The sequence below is a fragment of the Macaca mulatta genome, chromosome 7 (assembly GCF_049350105.2).
Source record: "Macaca mulatta isolate MMU2019108-1 chromosome 7, T2T-MMU8v2.0, whole genome shotgun sequence".
Classification (NCBI taxonomy): Eukaryota; Metazoa; Chordata; class Mammalia; order Primates; family Cercopithecidae; genus Macaca; species Macaca mulatta.
This window is the reverse complement of record NC_133412.1, coordinates 40,274,717-40,299,683: the sequence shown is the minus strand read 5'-3', so window position 1 is coordinate 40,299,683 and position 24,967 is coordinate 40,274,717. Positions and strand designations below refer to the sequence as shown.

Here is a 24,967-nt window from a genome sequence, read left to right as displayed (position 1 = left end):
GATACTTGTAAGATCTAGTTCATTTTATCTGCTGCATAATATTCCATTGCATGAATGAATCATGATTTTTTTTTTTTTTTTTAGTAGAGATGGGTTTTTAAACATTAAGACCTTTATTAACAGGTGCTTGGAGTTTGCTGACTTCTTTGAAAAAATCAAGTTGTGAACTTTTATTAAAAATTAAAAATGAAGTTCTTAAAAATCTCAACTTGACCAGCTATGAAACAATTTAAAAACCTTTAAAGACGTATTGAGAAAAACCAGGCTTTAAAAACAAAAAAAACACGTTTATTACCAAAAAGAGATCTTTAGGTAAAATTAATAACCTAATGCTGCATAGATAATGCAGATAGTTCTATTTATCTGATCAACGGGCAAAAAGCAAGCACTTAAGGTCTTCGGCTCCAATCTTTTGTTTATTTCTTATTGCTGGAATTTCATATTTCTTGTTGGATGACTAAACTGTATAATGGTAGAGATGGGAAGCCGGCATTTAGCCCTCCCTGCTCAGCCTCGGGAGCAGACGAATTCTTGGCTGGTGGATGGGCTGCTTTTGTCTCTTTGCCATCTTGTGGTTTAGGGTTTTCTAGGCGTCTGTGTCGGTAATTGAAGTTGCGGAGGTACCGACGTTGAGGTGACTGCTGACCTTGGGTGTCACCTCCTTGATTTTCTTTATCCTCTTCATTGCCGTCCTCTCTAGGTTGTCTTTGGCGAGGAGAGCCCCTGCGGAACGGTGGTCTATATCCCCGATACATACTCTGCCTCACTAGTCTACCTTGTTCTCCTGCACTCTGGTTGTCAGCAGCCTCCATCCCTCCTTCCTGCATGGGAAGGTTGGAATACTGTGGTGGACGCCCATAGGGTCTCCGCATGGAGTCAGGTGGGAACCTTTGCCTGCGGTAGGGCCGGCGTCGTTGGGCCTGGCCTTAGGGAGCACTCTCTGATCCCTCGTTCTTTTCCCCACTCGATTCTGGTAATTTTGCTGGTAATTGCGTGGAGGACCCCTACGACGTGGACAGCGTCTATAATGGTTACAGTCTGCTGCATATGTACTGCCTTGAACTGGAACACCACCAGGACCTGTAACGGGTGCTGCCTCCGCACCCTTTTCTCCTTCAACAACATCAAACTCCACAGTTTCTCCATCTCCTACACTGCGAAGGTACTTCCTGGGGGGTTATTCTTTACGGCAGTCTGGGGTACAAATACATCTTCCTTGGTGTCATTCCTGTTGGTGAAACCATATCCGTTCCTTATATGGAACCATTTTACTGTTCCCACAACCTTCGTTGCGATGACCTTCTTGTCCCCGCCAGTAGGCGTCGCCTATGTGAGGCCACCCCGGACACCGCTCCCTGCACCGCTGCCCGTGGTGCCGGGCTTGGTGTCGGCGGCGCTGAGGGCGTGGGCGGCAGGCGGCTGCTGGGTCTCAGCCTCGCTGCTTAAGGTTAAAATGATGGTGACTGGGGCCGGCTGCGGCAGCTGCGGCTCCTCCCGGGGTGTGATGGTAATTAGGCCGGCGGAGGCGGTGGGGCTGCGCAAGGCTCTCTGGTCTGCTCTCAGCTCCCGCTACCGATCGAACTCGAGATGGGGTTTTACCATCTTGGCCAGGGACTCCTGACTCAAAGTGATCTGCCCGCCTCAGCCTCCCAAAGTGCTGGGATTATAGGCACATGCCACCGTGCCCAGCCATCGTGATTTCTTTCTTCATTCTCCTGCTGATGGACATTTCGGTTGCTTCAAATTTTTCACGGTTACAAAACAATGCTCCAATGAGCGTACTTGTATGCCTCTTCAGGCACATGCTCAGGAGTCCTGGGCTGTGTGTAACTTCAGTGTTCATGTGATTCCACATGGTCTCACGTTTAATCCTCATAAAGTCCCAGTACGTTTCATTGACTAGGTGTAATTGTCCTGTGATAGACTTGAGGCAGTTCATAGACATTACAACTCACCCAAGGCAAGTCAACCGGCTTAATAAGGTGCTAACGTGTATTCCCTTAGTCCAACATCAACAGATGTGGTTCAAGTGATGGCCCTGGAACTTTCCAGTTGTGCAATTTGAGGCAAGTTACTTATACTTACCGAGCCTCAGTTTCCTGTAGCACTACGAATTATACCATTTGTTTTGTACTGTTGTTGTAAAGATTAAATCAATGTGTATAAAAAGCATCCAGCCCAGATTCTAGCATGTGGCAAGTGTATATTCCATATTATTTAAAACTAAGAATGATAAATGCTCAGAAATATTTTTAATAAAAGTAATGGATTATATGGGCATTTAATTCCCCAAATGTGACATTGTTTTTCCAATTTCCCCCCACCATTCTGAAACAATCATAATTGTGTATAACTAGTTCCTCAGGATTGTACAGTATGCCAGCTTCTGTGACAGAAGAATGTGAACTAGGAACAAAGGCCACTAGGGCAGAAGCCATCTGACTGTTTTATAAGAAGGTGCATTTTGATAACTAATATTCACATGCCAAAGAAGGACTTTGCATGCCACCAGAACACAAACACATCTACATGGTTAAAAAAAAAAAAAAAAAAAAAAAAAAATCTCGTTCTTTCCCTTACCGTTTGTGAGCATCTCTTTGGAATTTGGTTTTCCTCATCTGCACAACAGATCTTTGTTCAAGAATCTCTGTTCAAGTGTATGCAAGTATATGTGAATGTATAAAATGCCCCATGGGGCCCTTAAGTAAGTATAGATCAGTATAGATCATTCAAACTAATTTTATTCAATGACGCTTGTTCTCAAGTTTCTTGTTCTGATTTTATTTAAATGTGTCAAGATCCTTTCAAGCAAGGCTTGGGTTTCCCACTTTCCTGAAATGTGCTTGGGGGAGGGTGGACATGTAATAACAGTAGACAGAGGTCAGATTTCAGAATTAGACAACTTGGGTTTGCCATATGCAAGCTGTGAGGCCGTTGGCAAATGACATCACCTCTCTGAGCCTACCTCACCTGACAAATGAGTGCAGAAATACCTGCTTTGTGAGGCTGTGGCAAAGATTTGATGAGGTCCTGTACACAAAACACGAACTCTACAAATATTAGCCTCCCTCCTCTTCCTCCTCTCCTGCTAAACTTAAGGCTACTGCCCTCTATACCAAAATTCAAGACGGCAAATTCTTTTCTTCTCCCTCTAAAGGCTTTAGATGCAGCAGCTTGTCATTCCTTCTTTACCACCAACACTTGGAAAGAGGAGGCTGTATCATTGGCAGTATTCTTTCTTTCCCAACTGTGCCAAATTCTCTGCAAACCATCAGCTCTTTATTTTGTGGCTGAGTTTTATAATTTACCAGTTGATGTGGGTATTTACCATCCTTGGAAACAGCCCAGGGATGCTTTTCTCTGGGGGTTTATCAAAACTGCTGAATTTGAACTCTTTCTGCCAAAGCCCCTTCTATAGGATTTGGAGTAGGTTTGTGGGTTGGCAGATGCTGTCATAGCAGGAGACATCCGTCCATAAAATGAGGGTTCCACTGAATATGCCAGCATGATGTGCCCATGCACCACCAGAGGGGACACCCAGCAGAGACTGACAGGTCAGGTACAACACAACCCATCCCCGTTCTGTCAGGTGACGCTAGAGCAGAGGCAACGGAGCCCTTGGTAATCAATCAAGGTGTCAATCCAGATGGCCTGTGATGGAGGGATGGGGGCTATAGGAGGGCGGGTGGGTAATGAAGCTCTCACAGCTCTCTCCCATGCATGGTTAATGCATGAGGCGACATTCAATCACCTCCCAGCGCAGAAGTTGGGAGCAGGAGAGCAGCTAACTGTGCACCTAACTACATCCCTACCCACACTGCTGGAGTCAGGCTGTAGCTGGACAGTGGCCTTGGACTGTTTCCCAGCACATGATTTCCGATGGGGCCAGAGAAGATTTCCCAGGGACTGGATTAAATTAGCTGGCATTCTTCCCTCACCCAGAAGGACATGGCAGCAGGGCTGCTGGGCTTCTGTCTCGTGTTGAGTGATGGCACAGGAGGTATCACTTTCAATCCTATACAACGCTGGAAAAGGCTGGTGTACAGGAGGGAGATCAGGCATGAGGAACTGGGCCAGGACAAGAATAAGATTGGCAGGAGCACTCTTATTAGGCCAAGGCTGGGGACAAGAACCCAGGGAAGGCAGAGAGGCAGAAGCCACGTGAGGCAGAGAAGCATTTCACAAGTATTGGCTGCAATGACTGCCTTTGAACAGAGTACCTACCTTGGTCCTGCTGTCCAAGGAAGCTGTCCACCATCCAAGCAGTCATCCATCCATTGCTCCTGGCCTGCAAGGGACCCAGCTGACTCCTCTCCTCCAGCTCTGGAGGTCTCTACACCCACCTGGGAGTGAGGGCAGGTACAGTTCAGTGCCATCAAGGGAGGTGGGAACTAGAAAGAATGCCCCATCTTCTTAGGCTTCTTTTCTTTCTGATTTGTTTTCTGAGGTCAGAGCTAGGAGTAGTTAACAGAGAGAGAGAATGCTATTCCAGGGTCAGGGGACCGTGAAAAATTCCAATGATAAGGAAAAACATCTATGCGGGGAGTTGCACGCAGTTTAGCAAGGTCTGGGCATGTGATTAGCGATGTCAAAGTTCACATGTCCCAAACAATTCCTCATTACGTGACTTCCCCCAGGTCTTCTCTACTCCTCATTCCTTCTTACCTGGGGAGAAGTAAATGGAACTCCATCCTTGTAGCCTTCTAGTAACCCATGCCAAACCCTTTAAAGTCATCCTGACTCCTCACAAACCCCATATTTAATCTCTCAGCAAGTCTTGTTGCTCCTGCTTCACAAATTCCACCATCCAGCTCTAAACCAGCAGCCGTTGTCTTCCTACTGGTCTCCCTGCCTCCAGTGGTTCCCTCCAATCCACCATCCAACCTGCCTCCTAAGTGATCTTCCAGAACATGTCACTTCCCTTTTAAGATCCCTCCGGTGGTTCTCTGCAGTTTTTTTCTTTTTGAGACAGGGTCAGTCTCTGTCCCCCAGGCTGCAGTGCAGTGGTGTAAACATGGCTCACTGCAGCCTCGATCTCCCAGGCTTAAGCTATCCGCCCACCTGTCCCCCAAGTAGCTGGGACTACAGGTGGCCATCATACCCAGCTAATTTTTTGTAGAGATGAGGTTTTGCCATGTTGCCCAGGCTGGTCTTGAACTCCTGGGTTCAAGTGATTCGCCCACATCGGCCTCCCAAAGTGCTGGGATTACAGGTGTGTGCCACCATGCCTGGCTGTCTGTCCTCTATAGGATAAAATGAAATCTCCTTTATATGGCTCATAATGCCTTTTGTGATATGACCCCTTCTTACTTTCCAGGCTCCTCCTTCAACATTGGCCCTACCTTTGCCCCAGTAAACACAGCCCAGGCCATTTATTTTTTCATTTTATTAATAAGCCATTCATCAAATATTTATTGAGTGATTACTAAGTGCCAGACCCTGTTGTGGGTACTGGAAATGTAGCAATGCAATAAACAAAATGAATTATCTGCCCTCAAAAAGCTTAGATTCTCTATGGGTTGGGGGAAGTAGGACAGAAGTATTTAAACAGACAAATGCACGGTACATCCGATAAGGGCTAGAGGAGATAAAGCAACGCAGGAGAATGATTGGTAGAGGTTTCTGGTATTCATCCATATTCAGTTGTTCCCTCCTTCCAGACTGCGACATAGGAGGGTCACCCTTCCCTACGCCCCTCACCCCTTGCAGCTAGATGGAGGCATGCAGTTAGTTCTTCCAGTGGGTTGTGTCCCTCATTGGTGCAAGATGTGCCAGCATTCACTTACCCTGCAGGAACCAAGGAGACCATGTGTACCAGTACCAGTAGCTACAAGATGGCAGAGCCTCCTTCAGCCTGGATGGCAGAGTTGCTACTTGGAGGACAGTGGTGCTGGCAAGTTGGTCAGCCTGCAGCAGAACTTGGGAGAGGGACAATAACAACCTAACTGGAGGCAGTGTGTACTAGGCTGCCTAGAGAAATACCTGAGACTAAGTAATTTATAAGAAAAGAGGTTTAATTGGCTCATGGTTCTGCAGGCTATACAGGAAGCACAGCAGCATATGTTTCTGGTGTGGGGAGGGGGGTGGCTCAGGAAGCTTCTAAGCATGGCAGAAGGCAAAGGGGAAGCAGGCCCATCACATGGTGAGAATGGAAGCAAGAAAGAGAGCATGGTGGGGCGGGGAGGTGCCACACACTTTTATATGACCAGATCTTGTGAGGACTCACTATCACGAGGATAGTACCAAGAGGATGGTGCTAAACCATTCCTGAGAAACCAATACGATCACCTCCCACCAGGCCCCACCTCCAAAACTGGGAATCACATTTCAACATGAGATTTAGGCGGGGACAAATATTCAGACTATATTACAGTGGCAGTGAGGATAGAGCGGGAGGGGGCCAGGATCAAAAACTCTTTTAGGAAGTAAGACTTACAGCAGAATAACCAAGGGGTTAAGGATGAGACAGGAGGCTGGGATGAGTCCCTGGATGGGTGCCTGGGTGACCTAAAGAACACAGAAGATGAGGTTCCAGGGCTGGGGGAGAGATGATGAAGTCAGCATGGGGAATTTGAAGAGTCTGTTGGAGCCATCTCATAGGTATTTGGATCTGAGTCAGGCACCCAGAAAAGTGGTCTGTGGTGTTTATATAAACTGAGGAGTCCATGAGAGGCAGATGATATTTGAAGCCATGGTAGTCGCTGAGATGACCCAGGAAGAGGGGCAGAAGCAGAAGGAAAAAAAGCAGAGAGCCTCCCAGCATTAAAAGGGGCAGGTAAAGATGTCCTCAAGGAAGACTGAGGAGGAGTAGCCAGGGTGTTATGAGAAGAGCAGGAGAGATTATGGTATAAGATGGGCTTCTCAGAGTTCAACATATACAAATTGCCTGGGGATTTTGTGAAAATGCAGATTCTGGCTCAGTTGGTCTGGGATAGAGCACAAGATTCTGCACTTCCATAAGGCTCCAGGTGATGTTGATGCTACTGGTCTGTAGATCACACGTTGAGTAGCAGAGATGTAGGAGAAATCATGGGAGAGACTTTTCAGGAGGATAAAGTTGGCTATGACAGGCATGCAATGCTTGCCTGTCTAAGGTAGGAGCAGAGAATGAGGAGTACTGAGCTGTTTGGGATTGAGAAATTCCAGGGCAAAAAGACCCTGCTCCTAGTGACCAGGATTACTTGGGCCAGGTAGTGCCAGGAGACTGAGCTGCATTCTTGGATTTTGAAGCACATGCTTGCTCCTCTCACCTTTGGTAGAAGGTTCATGTCTCTTGGGACCCTCAGGCAGAGCAGGTGTGTCCCCTCCACCATGTAAGTAGGGCCAGGGCTGTTTGAGCCGACCTCTGATAAATAAACCTGGATGGGCTCTCTAGACTCTCCTTATCCTGTTGATGAGTCTGCACTAATGTTTTAAGCTGCCTTCTGCATGGCATGGTCCTGCAGACACCTGACTCATGGGCTTCCTTAGCTGTTGCACATGTCAGCTAGAGGTACCTTTGGAAGGCAACAGTGTGAGTTCCTCTTCCATGACAACCCCACTTCTGAGAAGGACCCAGGATGCCAGGCTGGAGAGGGAGTTCTCCACTCCAACCTTCTCTGGCTTCCTCCAAGGGCACATACCTCAATGAGACACTTGAAGTGCTCCACAATTTGGACCTTATTCTTAACTCCTACATCTTCCTTAGGCCTCTGTTCCATTCTTCTGGCTCTCTTCTCCTCCAGCCCCAACAATCTACATCTGCTTCCTAGAAGACACCTTGAAATACTGTGCCTTCTTTCTCCACTCTCATATCTGCCAACATTTCAGGGTCCAGCTCAAATTCTACCTCCTCAGGAAGCCTTCCCAGATTTCCCTGTCAGAATGAATCTCTCCTAGCAATAGGACCCACCATTTGCATTTCTGTTTTAGCATTTCCCACAAGCTGCTTTTGTTCATCGACTGGTTATACACATTTCTTTGCCAACCAGTTTATGAGCTTCTGGGAGCTGAAGGCCCTGCCATGTTCATCTCTGTGTCTGGGGATGCTGCATTTGGTTGTTTAGGTTGGACACTGCACAAGAGTACCCAGCTGAGGGGGAGCTGGTGGGAGCTGATGTAGCCTGACCTCTGCTCCCTGGCAAGGGTCTGGGTTGGCCCAGAGAGAGAGGTGACTTTTTCTATTTCACACAAAGGTGCCGTACAGGGTAGAAGGAGGCTGGTCTGTATCCCTCTCAGTCCGTGATTGTTTTGCTTTGTAGGTGACAGGGGCTTCATGATTGTTGTTGGAGTTGATGCTTTCCTGAGCTGAACAGCAAATAGAAACACTTTTATTCCGTTGATAATCAGAAGCCCTCTCACTCCCTCTCCTACTTCTGTCTCTCTGGACCCTCAAGCGATCTACTTTGTTATTCTGGAGAGGCCGTGCTTCTCTGAAAGGGTTTTTAAAATGCTGTCAAGATCCTGACACCTATCTGGAAAGATTTCAGTGCCTCCCTCCCAGACAGCCTCTCTCTGTCCTCAGGCGGGATCTCATAGCTGGGCTCCATCTCTGGGTGGCTGGTAGAAGACTATTACCCGAATCGTATGAGAACTGTGTGTAGCTGAGTAGATAATTGTACATATTTCCCCCCCACAAAGTGAAACTGTCCATTTTCCTATTTCCACCCAGTCTGGCCCTGGGTGTTGCCATGGATCCCCACCCTTTGCCCAGCTCACATGGGGAAATCTTGTTAATAAGAAATTTCCTTTGGGGGTATCTTGAGGCCACTTGGACCCCATGTCCAAAAGTCATTACAGGGAGAGAGAAAAGGGGAGTTCGCCCACACGTGCCCTCTTGCCTGCTGCCATGTAAGATGTGACTTTGCTCCTCCTTGGCCTTCTGCCATGATTGTGAGGACTCTCCAGCCATGTGGAACTGTGAGTCCATTGAACCTCTTTCCTTTATAAGTTACCCAATCTTGTGTATGTCATTATTAGCAGAGAGAGAGCAGACTAATACAGAGAGAATGAAGGAAGGTGGGGGAGACAATGGAGGCAAGCTGGCCTTTCTGTCTGAGGCCTGACTGCCTCTGAGGCTGTGAGACACCTGAGAGAGCTGTTCCTGAAAGCCCATTTATCAGAGGTCCTCAGGTGGGGCTTGGCCTTCCAGTCTCCTGCCCTTCGGACTTTATCTTTGCTGCCTCCTCAGCAAATAGGAGGAGCTCATCTTCCTATTTCCTGGGCTCCTCATCTCTGCGTGTCCCGGTGGTCACCTTACTTCTTGAAAGTCTCTGCTCTCCTGGTTCCCACAATATTGCATACTCTGGGGTCTTCTGCATCCATTCCCACCCAGGTATCCATGTCTCCTGTCCCACTGCCCACCCACTGAATGTTGGGGGACCTCTGCTCTCACACTGCGGGCTTCCCTGGCTGGCCAGTGGTGTGGTGTGTGGCCTCAGAGCTCTTCTATGCCTTGACCACTATGTGAGTACACACTTGTAAATTATTTTTAAAATAAAAATGGTATCCTATCTGCAATGGCTGTGTTTTGTTTTGTTTTGTTTTTTTTCTGAGACAGAGTCTTGCTCTGTCACCCAGTCTGGAGTGCAGTGGTGCCATCTTGGCTCACTGCAGGCTTCGCCTCCTGGGTTCATGCCATTCCTCCCGAGTAGCTGGGACTAGATGGAGTCTCGCTCTGTTGCCCAGGCTGGAGTATTGCGGCACAATCTCGGCTCACTGCAACCTCCACCTCCCAGGTTCAAGCAATTCTGCCTTAGCCTCCTGAGTAGCTGGGACTACAGGCACACACTGCCACGCCTGGCTAATTTTTTGTATTTTAGTAGAGACAGGGTCTCACTGTTGTGGCCCAGGCTGGTCTTGAACTCCTGAGCTTAACAATCTGCCTGCCTCGGCCCCCCAAAGTGCTAGGATCACAGGCGTGAACCACCACACCCAGCCGGTGTTCTTGATTTCAAAGGGTAGCATCACCGTCTCCTAGTACCCAAAGCAGAATTCTAGAATTACCCTTGATTCTTCCTAACCCTCACACTTTCCAATTTAACCTCCTAAATAGTTCTGGAATCGTCCTGCTTCTCTATTTCAATTACCTTTACCTACTTAACATCTCTCACCTGGATCATTATAATCATTTTCCTAATTGGTCTTACTATCTCCTGGTTGGTTTCTTTTCAATTAATCCTCTATACTATTAAAAATATGTGCTCTTATTGAGATAGAGTTCATATAAGATTCACCATATTAACCATTTTAAAATTTACAATTCAGTAATGTTTAGTGTATTTACAATGATGTATGATTATTATCACTATCTAACCCCAGAAAATTATGCCAGTGCTTTTTGAACTGTTAGCCTTGATCTATTGGTAGTTTGTGAAATCAGTTTAGTAGTTTGCAACCACAACCAATATGCGTTTCTTCTTTTTTTTTTTTTTGAGACTGAGTCTCTCTCTGTTGCCCAGGCTGGAGTGCAGTGGTGTGATCTCAGCTCACTGCAACTTCCACCTCCCAGGTTCAAGCAATTCTCATGCCTCAGCCTCCTGAGTAGCTGGGATTACAGGCATGCGCCACTGTACCTAGACCACTATATGTTTTAAAAAATGAAGTAGCTGTAGTATAGCTAGACCAGCATAGCATAGGCTAGGATAGAATAGCATAGCATAGACTAGGATAGACTAGAATAGCATAGCATAGAGTAAAATAGCATAGCATAGACTAGGATAGACTAGAATAGCATAGTGTAGACTAGGATAGACTAGCATAGCATAGACTAGACTAGGATAGACTAGCATAGCATAGACTAGACTAGGATAGACTAGGATAGAATAGAAGAGTAGAGTAGAATAGAATACAGAACACTGCAAACAGTGAAAAGTGAAACTACTGTTTCATGAAACTTTTATTTCAGTTAGACTTTTATGTGTGTTCATGGTCATAGTTTAAATGAATGTATTACTGTGGGTCATGATGAAAAAGGTGGAGAATAGCCATTGTGAGTCTACACTATTCAGCTAGAGTGATTTTAATTTGTAAATCTGAGTATGTCCCCCACCTAATGCCTATCAGTGGTTCCCTAGCTTGGTCACTCATTAATTAGGAAACATCTGGTGAGAGTCTGTTGCGTGCTAGTCACTGTTCTAGGTGCTGGGGACAGAGCGGTAAACAAGGCAGACAAAAATACCTGCCCTTGTCAAGTTTATATTCTAGTTGGGTGAATATAATATAGAAATAAACAAGAAAAGCGTATACATAAGAAAATTATATAGTATGTTGAGGTGGTACATGCTGTGAAAGAAAACTACTGAAAAGGGTCAGGAGCTTCAGGAGTGTGGAATGAGGACCGGAGGGTGCCGCATGGTGGTCTGGGCAGCCTCATGGAGAAGTAACACTTCAAGAAGACTTGAAGGGGGTGAGGGAGTGAGCCGTGAAGGTATCTGGGAAAGGCACATTTAGGGCAGAGGGAACTGTGGCTCCAAGGGCCTGGGCAGGAGCTGCCTGGGTGGTTTGAGGGAGAGGGAGAACGTGGTGAGAGGGTACAGGCGGGTGGACATGGGAAGGAGATAAGATCAGACAGGCACCTGGAAGCCAGGCTATGTTGGGTCTGTGGGCCGTTGTAAAGACACTGCAGGGGAAACTGAAGTAAAACCTGCAGAGCTTTGAGTAGAGGAGTGATATGCTCTGGGCTACATTTGAAAATATAGGGTTCAATCCTCTTAAACAGGTCCGAGGCCCTTTATATTTTGTTCTAAAATATAAAGATCCAGACTCATTTCTTGCCATTTCTATCAGCAACACCAAAATGCTCACAGTTTTTCCATGATATTTCCCCCTTCTGGGACTCTGCCTGGATGGCTGTGCCTCCCGTCCCTCTCTTTGGCCTGGCTCACCTCTACTCATCCTTTAGCAACCAGCTCAGACACCACCTATTACAACCTCTCCCCGTAGGCTGGGAGACGTACCTCCCACTCAGCCTGCTAGCACCTTCTGTCTCTCCATCGGTAATGTACTTCATTGTACTCGAACTCACGTGTCTGTGTTCTTTCAAATTCTTGATTCCTGGGAGGTTCAGGAACTTGCTTTTTGCATCTTTTTACCCCCATTCCCTATGATAGTGGTGCACATAGGGCATGCATGCAATACACAAATGGTTGTTGAATGATCTGTGGCTGATGAGGATTCCACAAGGTCTGAATCAAGTTTCCAAGGCCACACAGCACAGTGCTCCCCATGCCCTGCCCGGTGCTCCTTCCGCCATACCACGAGACTCCTTTCCCAGGGTGCTCTGAGGCTTTCCTTATGGGGAGGGGTGTGATTCCCCATTGTCCCTGGAAGAATTTAATTTAATAGATGAGACAAAAACCGCGTGGCGGGAGGGGTGGAGGTGGGGAAGATGCTCAGAGAGGCGGCAGCCTGCTTAAGGTTACACTGTGCTCATTGAACTTGGGAGTCCACTTGCAGCGTCTGGCTCTGCACCGAGGTAAATGTACATGGATACTCCACTGGGCCCAGCTGTATCTCTTCTCCATGGAAGATCCCCTTTCACCCAAAGCGCTTCATCAATATTACAACCAGAGAAGGGGGGCCAGCCTGGGCTTTCCTGTGGCCTATGGTGCAGATTGGGGCTTTGACATAATTTGGGAGCAAACTTTGGGACCCCTTCAGGCATCTGAGGGCATCCTGCCCTGGGCCGGTTTACCAAAGCTTGGAGATTAGGAAGGAGGACAGGCAGACTCTCCCTGTACGTTTCCTGATCTGTAATGAGAAAGGCTCACAGATATACACAAGGCCAGGCCACTGTTGAAAATGAAATACACCATTTCCCTGCCTAATAAAACTGGTAGCTTTCCTTTCTTTCTCCTCTGTCTTCCTGTAGGCGACCAAGCATCAAACTTTCTGTATACAGTGTAAAGTGCTTCTTCCAATAACCTTTGCAGCCTAGATTTACAGTTTGTCCTTCCCAGGTCTGTTTCCTTATAAATATTCCAAGGTGAGGCTGCCAGAGGGTGATTTATTTACAAGAGGTATCACTTCTTGCAGCTGTGCATGGTGTCCAAGTAAATGGCTGACTCCAGCTCTCACCAAACTCAGCCTTGTTATCTATTTTAGATGAGACCAGGGTGATTCACTCTCTCTCTAGTTTCAATTCTCGCTGAGCTAAAACGATTTCTGCTTTAAAACTGTCCAGAATGTGGGGGGGGGGGGGAAACAAACAAACAAACGAAAAACAAGCCTTGTTATTCAGATAGAGACAGTCAGATGGAGAGGGAGACAGAGACTACTCGTCTTATCTGAATGCTGTCACGGAGAAAGCACACCCTGACACCACAGCCTGGAGCCTCCTCAAAGCTTCCCACCCAAAGAGGAAGCCCTACAAAAGAAATGGAGGAGAACCCCCTGTACCCTGCCAGCTCTGTCTTACTAAAGGGATGTATCATTCAATACCTTTCCAGGCTTCCCCATTCCCTCCCAATAGTTCTAAAGCTCTTGGGGGCCAAGGACTCCTTTGAGATTTCCCAGAAAAATATGCATGTCCACATATGCCTAGGATTTCAGGAGGGTGCAGGGGAGTGAAGGGAAGCAGGTGCTGCGGGGGCCAGAGGGGAAGCATCTTAGGGGGTTGCAGGGTTGGAGAACAGGCTGTGTGGACAGGGCCAGGGCTAGGACCCTGGGTTGGATGTGGCTACGGGGAGGATATGAGAGGGCATTTTAGGCAGGAACGAGGCTAAAGGTAGAGGAGCTGAGATGCAGCTGGCTTGCCTGCAGAGCCGCAGTGAAGGGAACAGAGCTAATGCTTGTTGACCACCTATTGTGTCCCAGCCACTATGATATGTGCTAAAGGGCTATAAACAGGCGTGCTCCCTTGCCTGAAGGAACGCAGAGTCTAGCAGGCCAGGCAGCCAAGGACTGGGGCAGCATTAACCATGATATGGTCAGAATGAACTGCAGTCCCTCTCAGCAGGGAGTAAAGCCCTGAGGCTGCAGATGGGAGTCGGTGACCCCTGACAGTCTTCATCACTGGGGCAGGCCCCGACGGCAGGGATGGGACAGGCCAGGCCTTTTGATGTGTCCTTGGCTGCCCCTCTCCATTTAGGGGCTGGACGCTGGGCTCAAATGGGCAACGTTCCAGGGCTTTCAGTGGTCCAGAGATCCCAGCTGGTTCCAGCTCCTCAGAGCAGACATAAAGCGGGTCATTTCTTGCTTTCTGGCATGGTGACTCAGCTGACAAAAATAACTCACGCTAGCAACAGCTCTTTCTGCATCTTGTGGGCTGGGAACGGGTACTAGGAAGGATAAAAACTGCTAAGCAGTGAAACAGGACTCCTCCATCTGACTCAGCCACGGAGACACATAGAGAGACAGACACCGAGCGACAGCAAGAGACAGACAGAGACAGAAGCGGAGACAGAGACATATAAAGACAGAGTCAGACACCCCCACAGATGTGTTCTGAGAAACTGGGGCTTCTTCTCACACTGAAGCCAAGGCACTCCTCATTTCTAGACTCAGCAGCTGGGGAAGTCACAGGGCTCAACTACCAGGGAAAACAGTTTACAGGTCCCAGGACTTAGAACGCTTTCCCAGGTCCACAGAGCACAAGGTTGTGCGACCCCCTGCAAATGGACTTCTCCCAAAGCCAGTTCCTGTGGCAGCTCCCAACTCTTGCAGGCTCCTGCAGCCCCGTTTACTCGGCTTGAGTGTGGTCTCTGCATTCTGCTCCCAGGAGCCTTTTGTTTTGGTCCCTGGGCACAGGGTCTGAATGTGTACCTAGGATAACTTACCACATGCCCCTTTCCAAAGACTGCCTTGTTCTGTGAGTTGGAATTCGCTGATGAGGAGGGATGCCATCTGTCTTTCCCACTTACCCACATCCAGTCCACCCACCAAAGCTCATTTCATCCCCCTTCTTTCATTTACAGTCAGACAAGGAAGTTCACATTTTCAAATGGGTCTGGTGCCGTGCTGGGTGTAGACAACATCCTTTCCCTCCACCTAGACAATAATCCAAGACAGGTATTATTTAACACACGAGCAAACTGAACTTAAAGAGAACAAGTGAGGCCAGGCATGATGGCTCACACCTGCAATCCCAGCACTTTGGGAGGTTGAGGAGGGCGCAGCAGATGGCTTGAGCTCAGGAGTTCGAGACCAGCCTGGCCAATATGGCAAAAAATACAAAAAATTATCTGGGCGTGGTAGCACATGCCTGTAGTCCCAGCTACTTGGGAGGCTGAGGTGGGAGGATTGCTTGAGCCTGGGAGGTGGAGGTTGCAGTGAGCCGAGATCGCACCACTGCGCTCCAGCCTGGGTGACAGAGTGAGACCTTGTCTCAAACACAGCAACAAAGAGGATTAATGATTTGCCCAAGACTGCACCACTGGTTAGAGTGGAGCTGGAATTTGGGCCCAATGCGGTGTTGTACCACATCCCATGGGATGCCTCCTGTGGTATTATACTGCATCCCATGCCTGTGGCTGCCATTGGACCCCATCCCTGCCTGTGTGCCTCTCAGAGTTTGACATGCTCTCGGAGCCTGGACAACTCATCTGAAAATGAAAATTTTATCATCGGAAGGTCTCTTGTCCTATATAATTGGGACTAGTAGTTGGTTGGTTAACCAAAGAATTTGATCAAGGTGAGAAATCATAAAACACGACACATATAACCTCTTTTGGTGTGGATCAAAGGCCTTTTCTCAAAGAACCTGGTGATGAAAATTCTACTTTTCTGTCTTGCGTAAGCTACGCTAATAATTTCCAGTGTGTTTTCATAAAGAAGAGAGAATCCAACATACTCTTGAAGCAATTTGAGTGCAGAATCCTTCTAGATTTATACAAACTTGCTCTTGTTTTTTTACAGTTATCTCGTCCATACCTCATTGAACAAGTTTCTTAGTGATTCACTTTTATCAAGTCTTTCCTAAAGCAATGTGTTTGACATAAAAAGCAACAATGTCTTTTGTTCCACACTCTTCTTTTTTGGTTTATGTTCCTTTTGGTTAAATTACATAATCATGGTGTCAAGTATAAGTGGCATGGCATAAATAGATTTGGGAACATGAATAACTGATTCTCGGTGAATGTTCTACTCATTTGGAGAGCAGAAGTGTGGAGGCGTGTTATAGATAAGCTGCTAGCTGGGATCATCAGCTGCTGTGTTTGGGGCAGAGAATGGAAGCTGGTTAACCTGGCCAGTCATGGGGAATGCGGTTAAGAGGCTCTGCACAGGACCTGATGGAAGGGTTGGGGTGAGAGCCAATGGAGATACCAGGTGAAAGGATTGAGTAAAGTGGTATCTGTATATAAGCCATCTTCATGATTTTGAAGCCTTCCCTGATGCTGCAGCCCACATGGTCCTCTCCTCCCATGAACCTTCTTCCCCGGGGAACATTAGAGAGCCCCCAACCAGCAGCCAGGAGACCCAGATCTAATCCCAGCTCTGCCACTTCCTACCTCTGTGACTTTGGGCAAAAGACTTAGTCTTAACAGCCAGGTTTTCTTCTCTGTACACTGAAGGAATTGGGTAAAATTGTCTTGAAAGTCTCTTCTGGCCCTGTTCTGAGCATCCCAGGGCCAGGTTTCTTACTAACTCCACTCTTCTCTTTGGGGTTCTCAGTCACCCCCAGGGTTCTAGAACACTCCCTATCTGATATGGTTTGGCTGTGTCCCCACCCAAATCTCATTTTGAATTCTAGCTCCCATAATTCCCATGTGTCATGAGAGGGACCCAGTGGGAGGTAATTGAATCATAGGGGTGGGTTTTCCTGTGCTGTTCCCGTGATAGTGAATAAGTCTCACGAGATCTGATGGTTTTATAAATGGGAGTTCCCCTGCACACGCTCTCTTTGCCTGCCACCATGTAAGTTGTGACTTGGCTCCTCATTCACCTTCTGCCATGATTGTGAGGCCTCCCCATCCCATGTGGAACTATGAGTCAACTAAACCTCTTTGCTTTATAAATTACCCAGTCTTGGGCATGTCCTTATTAGCAGTGTGATAACAGTCTAATACACCATCCCAAACCGTATCAACAGCCTCACCTGTGTGCTGTGGTGAGTGGCAGGAGAGCACCCTGTTTCCATCTGTTACCTGGTGCCCTACAAGTGGGATGGCCTGACCTCTCATGGATGACCAGGTGAGAGTTTTTAGACCCACCAAATACCAAACCATATTATCAAACAAAGATTATTAAACTGTGACTTTGGAGCAAAATGGACCTTTTATAAGAATATAGTATATGATAAAGGAAGCATCACAAAACGGTGGGAAAGGATATAATATTTGGTATTGGAAAAGTTGGATAATAGTTTGGGGACAAAAAAATTTAGGCCCACATCTCAAACTATACATTAAAATAAATGAGGGGTTATTTTTAGATGCAAGATTGCTACAGAAAAAACACAAGAGAAAATATAACTGAATGTTATTAAAGCCTTGGAGAGCGATGCCTTTGAAAGTCTAGAGGCAATAGAAAATTCACAAAGGAAAAGAGAAATCAATTTCATTTTGTAAAAATACATAAAATCAATTTGTAAAATAAATAGGCAAATGAGAGAAACAGATAAAACATGAGGGGTTTATATGTTTATTAAAAACTCATGTACATCAGTAAGAAAATTAATAATTTATAATAAACAAATGGGCTGAATACATAGGTAAGTTACAAATGAGGAAATTCAACTGGTATAGAAAAAACCCAAACCTTTCTAGTAGTTAAATGAATGGACATTAAAATAAGAATTAAGAATCCACTAAATGAAGCAGAACATTAAAAAACTTGGCAGATCTAGTGCTGCTGAGGATAGGGCAAAATTGCTAGATGGGAATATAAATCCCAGCCCCTTGGAAACCAATTTTACTACCCAAAATTTTAAAATTGCCTTGTTCCCTTTGACTCAACTTCTAGAAAAGCATCCTAAGAAGATACTAAATATGGATAAAGTTATTTTTAATGAAGATGTTCATTGCATAATTTTATGAAACATATGTTACAAATGAGGGAAGAGTTAAGTATTGTGAAGTATACTGACCCAATTAACTATTTTGCAGACATTAAAAGAAAAAACAAGAGGCTGGGCACGGTGGCTCATGGCTGTAATCCCAGCACATTGGGAGGCTGAGGTGGGTGGATCACCTGGGGTTGGGAGTTCAAGACCAACCTGACCAACATGGAGAAACTCTATCTCTACTAAAAATACAAAATTAGCCAGGTGTGGTGGCACATGCCTGTAATCCCAGCTACTGGGGAGACCAAGGCAGGAGAATCACTTGAACCTGGGAGGTGGAGGTTGCAGTGAGCCAAGATCATGCCATTGCATTCCAGCCTGGGCAATAAGAGCGAAACTCCATCTCAAAAAAAAAAAAAAAAAAGAAAAGAAAGAAAAAAGAAAAAGAAACAAGACTACAGCAAGGTAGAAAATTAAGTTTACAAAAAAAAAAAGAAAATTATGTTTACATAGCCAGTCAGTTAATCTCTCTAAGTTTCAGGTCTCTCATTAATAAGGTGTAGATAATAATAATACTACCTTCCTCATCCGATTGTTTTGTGGACTAAATGAGATAATATGTGGTATGTGGTTAGCCCAGCACTTTGGCTATGGTAAACATGCAGTAAATGTTAGTTAATGTTATTGTTTTTGTGATTGTCAAATACAGTTAATACAAATGGAATATGGAAAAAATGATAATAGCTGTGTAAGGGTGTTGGGATTATAGGTGATAATATATCACCTTTTTCTTTTCCAAACTTTATTATTGATATGTTTTGTTTATAATCTTAACAGCTTTATAGAGGTATACTGGACATATAAAATTTACCTACTTTAAGTGTACAATTCAGTAGTGTTTAATATATTGACAGAGTTATACAATCATCACCACAATCCACCACCCTAAAAAGATCCCTCATGCTTGTGGGTAGTCACTCCCCAGCCCAGGCAACAACGAATTTGCTTTCTGCCTCTATAGATTTACCATTTCTGGATGTTTCATATAAATAGAATTATAGGATATGTGATCTTTTGTGTCTGGCTTATTTTGGTTTATAATTTTTAGGAGTTCAAAAACATAGTTTGCCACGGTCATTGTAAAACAAAAACAAAACAAAAATACAACAAAAAGCAACTTCTTAGCATGATTTGCATTTTTAACCAACCTACTGGCATTAGCCACGGTCCTGCCAGGAAACAGGTGGCTCACTCATAAAGGATAACGGGCGAGTTTAACGAAGGGACTATTTACAGAGAGGTCAGGTGAGAGGAGCCAGGGGTTCAGTGAGAAACAGTCCCTGCCCCTGGCCCTAAAGAGACCAAAGGGAAGAGTAGTGTTGCTGGGGCCTGGAGAGGGTTGTACCATGAAGGAGAGGCTGCCTGGAGGGAGCCATGGCCTGGCAGAGAAGGCAGCCATGGCCAAGACTGTGACTGGGCAGGATAGAGCTGGGAACTGTTGAGAATAAACACCCCACCCTCACTCTCTGTCCTCCATCCGAGCTGCTGCTGGCACTTGAGGCACTGAACCTAACTGGAAGGCAGCTGCCCAGGAACCCTGGTGCTGCCGCCCACAGAAGTCAGCCTCCAGGGCCAGAGCAGGGCAGAGAAAGGCCGAGAGCAGGTCTAGAGGAGCCAACAGAGGCAAGTTAGCAAACCACTTTTCCCAGCGTGCCACCCGCCCTCTCTAACCTCCTACATTGTGCACTTAATCACCCAGAAGTACTCGGGATCCTTTAAATGTGCCAGGAACAGTGACATCCTCTTGCCTGTTTCCATGCTGGCACCCGAGCCTAGAATGCTCTTTCTGCCTTCCTGCCTTCGACCCTGGCTCAGGCACCTCCAGGGGTGGGGAAGGGGATTCTCACCTGTGGGATCCCACCATAGGCGTTTCGTTCTGCCAGAGCATCAGCACACTTGGCTGTAATTATTTGCTGGCATGACTATTCTCTACACAAAGCCACATTTCCCTGGAGGGGAATGGCTGTTTTATACATGGTGCCTGGAATAATGCCTGTCATATGGTAGGTGCCCAATAAATATTTCTTAAATCGAACAACGTCCTCTATTTTGTGTTTCTCCCACCCCTACCGTCTACTGGTTTAGAGAATTTATTTTAGTATGCTGCTGGGTGATGAACAATTTCAAATGTGAGAGTTTCTCTCTGAGATAAGTAAATTCCTCTGATTTTAGAAAGATGCGAACAACCTAATAACGGTGGAAAGAACAGGTGTGACTGTCTCTTTTGAACAGATGTGATGCGATTTCCTTACAGTTGTAAGTGGTTTCCATTGTCTCGCTATTTTCTCTATGGTATTTCTCCCACATAAAGTCAACCTCGCTAACCTTTTTGCTCAGCTCTGAATGGGACTTGTCATTTCTGGTTAGGGAGACATTAACCACCCTTCAGACAGACAAAGAGCGAAATGAAGTGAACCCGGGGCACACACCCACAATACAGCTAAGGGGAACTCAGGCGAGAAAAGAAACCTTGCTTTTGAAATTACCAGACCGTTCTCCCACTTAGCTAGTTCTCAAACTCATGCAAGAATCTTCAAGGGAAAGAAAAAAAACTCAGTGATTTTCATACTCAGGCACCCTCCCGGCTGAAGAGATACTTCTATGTGCAGCCTTGAGGCCAATGGCATTTCCTGACTGGCTGCCACAGTGAACATTCTGTCAGGGGCGTTGTGCTCCAGATATTGTCCCTGGCAGAGTGTCTCTGGGCTGACACCCAGTTTTCCTGCCTGACAGTCGGGAGGATGCTTGGGAGGCCACAGAATTGGGATGAGTGCCACAAAGCAGGCTGGAGAAATTCTAGTTGCTGGGCCTAGGGGCAAAGTTAGTTCTCTGGAGAAAGGAGAGAGGATGGTGTTTGGGAGGGTGACTACTGGTTCCCTAGAAAAATACAAAATGACTATAATGTCACCCAGATTACCATGAAAATGTCCCTTTCAGGAATAATTCAGAGAGGCAGACTGGTATAGTGAGAAGATGATCCTTTGAGAAGACCCATGTTGAGGCCGGGCACGGTGGCTCATGCCTGTAATCCCAGCACTTTGGGAGGCCGAGGTGGGTGGATCACTTGAGGTCAGGAGTTCGAGACCAGCCTGGCCAACATGGCAAACCCCCGTCTCTACTAAAAATACAAAAATTAGCCAGGTGTGGTGGCACATGCTTGTAATCGTAGCCACTTGGGAGTCTGAGGCACAAGAATCACTTGAGCCTGGGAGGTGGAGGTTGCAGTGAGTGGGGATTGTGCCACTGCACTCCAGCCTGGGTGACACCCGGTCTCCAAAAAAAAAAAAAAAAAAAACAGGCCCTAGCTCTGGTCACTTATTGCCTGGGGACTTGAGGATTGAGGATTCTTAGGAATCTATTTAAAAATAATATTCTATTAGCTTCTTAATGTAGTCCACAGGGCACAGCTTTTGGATCATACAGACCTGAGTTTGAACGCAGGTCCTTGTCATTTACTATGTGTGTGGATCATTTTTCTTTTGCATAGAACTTTTAGCTGGGCACAAAGCCGCCACGCTAAATGCTCCATTTTCCAGCCTATCTTAAAGCTAGGTATGACCATGTGACTAAGCTGTGGAATTGTGAGTGGGAATGTGCAGCTTCCTCCTTTGCCCTGACAGTGAGAGAAGGTGTCCTGCCCTCCCTTCAGGCTTTTCCTTTTGTCTGGAATGCAGACTTGGTGGGGAAGTCATCTTAGATCATGCCAAGTGTCCCAGGTGACTGGCAGAGCAAACACAATTCATCCCTGGATTTTTTGCAATTTCGATCCAAGCCTTAAAAAGTTCTACAAATAAAATTCTAAGGCACGTATGCTCACTGTAAAGGTATACAGACTTGGAAAAAACTATTTGCAGATGACATATATGACAAAGAATTTGTATCCAGAATACGCAAAGAACTCTTACCACTTATTAATAAAAATATAAACAATTTAAAAATAGGCAAAAGGGTGGGCATGGTGGCTCACACTTGTAATCCCAGAACTTTTGGTGGCTGAGGTCGATCACTTGAGGCCAGGAGTTCAAGACCAGCCTGGTCAACATAGTGAGACCCCCCACCCCAGTCTCTTAAAAAAAATACAAAAATTAGTGGATACGGTGGTGCCTGCTTGTAGTCCTGGCTACTCAGGAGGCTGAGGTAGGAGGATCATTTGAGCCCAGGAGGTCAAGGCTGCAGTGAGCTATGATCATTCCACTGCACTCCAGCCTGGGTGACAGAGTGAGATCCTGTCTCTAAAAATAAAATAGGCAAAAGATTTGAATAGACATTTCACCAAAGAAGATATTCAAATGGCTAATAAGCACATGAAAAGATGCTCAAAAGTATTAAGGAAACACAAAGTAAAACCACAATGAGATACCATTTCACACCCACCACAACAATCAAAGACAGACAAGAACTTTGGGCCAGGATGTGGAGAAATCAAAATTCTTCAACATTCCTACTGGGTAGGAAGCTACTTTGGAAAACAGTTAGGCAGTTTCTTAAAAAGTCAAACAAATACTTGACACATGACACAACTTTACACCCTGTAGTATCTACCCAAGAGAAATAAAAACCTATATCCATAAAAAGACTTGTATAATGTTCACAGCATCAGTGACTGAAAAGTAGAAGCAACTCAACTGCCCATGAGTTAGCAAATGGATAAAATGAGATAGAGTCATACAGCAGAGTACTAAATGGAACGCTAAATGAAAGAAGTCAGACATAAAAGCCACATATACTCTGGTTTTTTTTGAAATGTCCAGGAAAGGCAAATGTCCAGGAGAGACTAGGGTTGCCTGGGCTTGCAAGCAAGGATGGGGATTAATTTGAAATGGGTACAAGAGATATTATTGATATGTTATACAAGCTGTAAAACTGGATTATGGTAATGGTGACGTAACTTGATAAGCTTACTAAAAATCATTGAATCACATGTTTCAAATGGGTGAATTTTATGATATATATACTTTATACCTCGGTAAAGTTAAAAGGCATAGAATTTTACACCAATAAAACTTTCAGGAACGGGAGCAAAATAAAAGATTTTCAGAAAAACAAAAATCAAGAGAGATAACCGTAACTACATTTTCTATTAAAGGAGCTTCTCAAGGGCATGTTTTAGAAGAAAAATAATGTCAAAAGGAAGGTTGGAGGTATTAGAAGAAATGACCACTAAACAATCTAGGAAAGAAGGAAATGTATTAACCCAATTTGCAAAAGCCTACAGCAAGCATTAATCTAATCGCAAGATGTCAGATGGTTTCTCTTTACAAACAAGTTCAAGCTAGGATGTGTTTCATCATCAGTTCTCTTCAATTTTGTCCAGGCCAGTAGCAAAACAAGAAGAGGAAATAGAATAAGGATCAGAAAGGAGGAAATAAAACTGTCATGGTCTGCAAATTGTATGATTATCTTCTCAGAAAAACCAGAAGAATTTATGAATACATTATTAGAATTGATGAGATTTTAGCAAAGTTAATAAAAAATTAATACACTAAGTTCAACTGTATTTCCACAATCAGTTTGAAAGTATAACTGAAACAATATTTATAAGAAAAACAAAGTGCAAAATACTTATGTGTGTACCTAACCAAATATGTGCGAAACTCTTCATGGATAGTTGCAACACTTTACTGAAAGGCATTAAAGAAAATGCAGATAAATTAAACCTAAATCATATTCTTGGATAGGAAGATTCACTATTGTAAAGATGTCAATTCTCCACAAAGCAGTTTAATACAGTTTCAATAAAATCCTAAGAAGATTATTTGTGAAACTTGAAAGTTTTATTCTAGAATTTTAAGAATTTATTGAAGATTTAAAAAAAGCCAAGAATAGCCAAGATACTCTTGAAGAAGAACACAATCTTGGAAATCATCCTGCCACATAGCAATATTTAGTATTAATATAATTAAAATAGTACCATGTTAAAGCAGGGATGGATAAATAGATCAATGGAATAGAATGGAGAGATCAGAAACAAACCTACACAGATGGAGAAACTTGATTTTTGTGAGAAAAGGCATAGCATATCAGTGGGGAAAGGGATGGACTATTCAAAAAAATGATACTAGAATAATTGGTTATCCATTTGGGAGAAAATAAACTGAATCTCCACCTCACATCGTGCATAAAATCTATTTCGTTGATTAAACACAAAAAAATGCAAGCCAAATTTATACATGTGACACCAACTTGCATAAAAACTACACACACACACACATCCTCAACACACGTAAGAGTGCATGAAGAAACTGGTAAAAACTGAGTAAGTTCTGATAGCAATGTTTACCAATGTCAATTTGCAGGTTTTTATATTGTACTACAATCATTTAAGATATTGCTATTAGGGAAAACTGGGGGTAGAATTGCAATTGTTTGTGAGTCTATAATTATTTCAGAAGTAAAAGTTAAAGTGAAAGGAAAAACATAAACGTACTTAGAAGGCAATATAAAATATTTTATGACTTCAAGGTAGAGAAAACTTTCTTGGCCTAGACACAAGATGCAGGAGTCCTAAAGAAAAAGATTAATAAATATATACTATGTTAGAAACTTCTTGAAATGACACCATAAATAGGATGAAAATGCAAGAGAAGACATGTGGCATATGTAATCACCAAATAATGTCCAGAATACAAAAATAACTATGAAGCACTGAGAAAAAGAAAACCCAATAGAAAAATAGGTTAAACAGACATTTTCACAGAAGAAATCCAAACAGCCCAGAAGCATAAGGAAAAAAAGCATACACAACAAACCACTCAACCTAATGAGTGATCAGGGATGTATTAAATAAAACTCAACAAAATACCATTTTGCATTCAACAGATGAGCAAAAGTTTAAAAATCAGACAGTATCAAATGTAGACAAAGATGTAGAGCAATAGGAATTCACATATACTGAGGATGGAAATATAAAATTTATATATCTGCTATGGAAAAGTGTTTGGCAATAGCTACCAATGCCAATCATACAAAACTGCATGACCCAGCGGT

The 24,967-nt window shown here is 44.8% G+C and overlaps 1 pseudogene; it reads right to left on the bottom strand.

The window, feature by feature from the left end:
- Positions 1–437: 437 nt before the first annotated feature.
- The window catches only part of LOC710625 (Y-box-binding protein 1-like), a 57,951-nt pseudogene continuing 33,421 nt past the window's right edge, over positions 438–24,967 (bottom strand).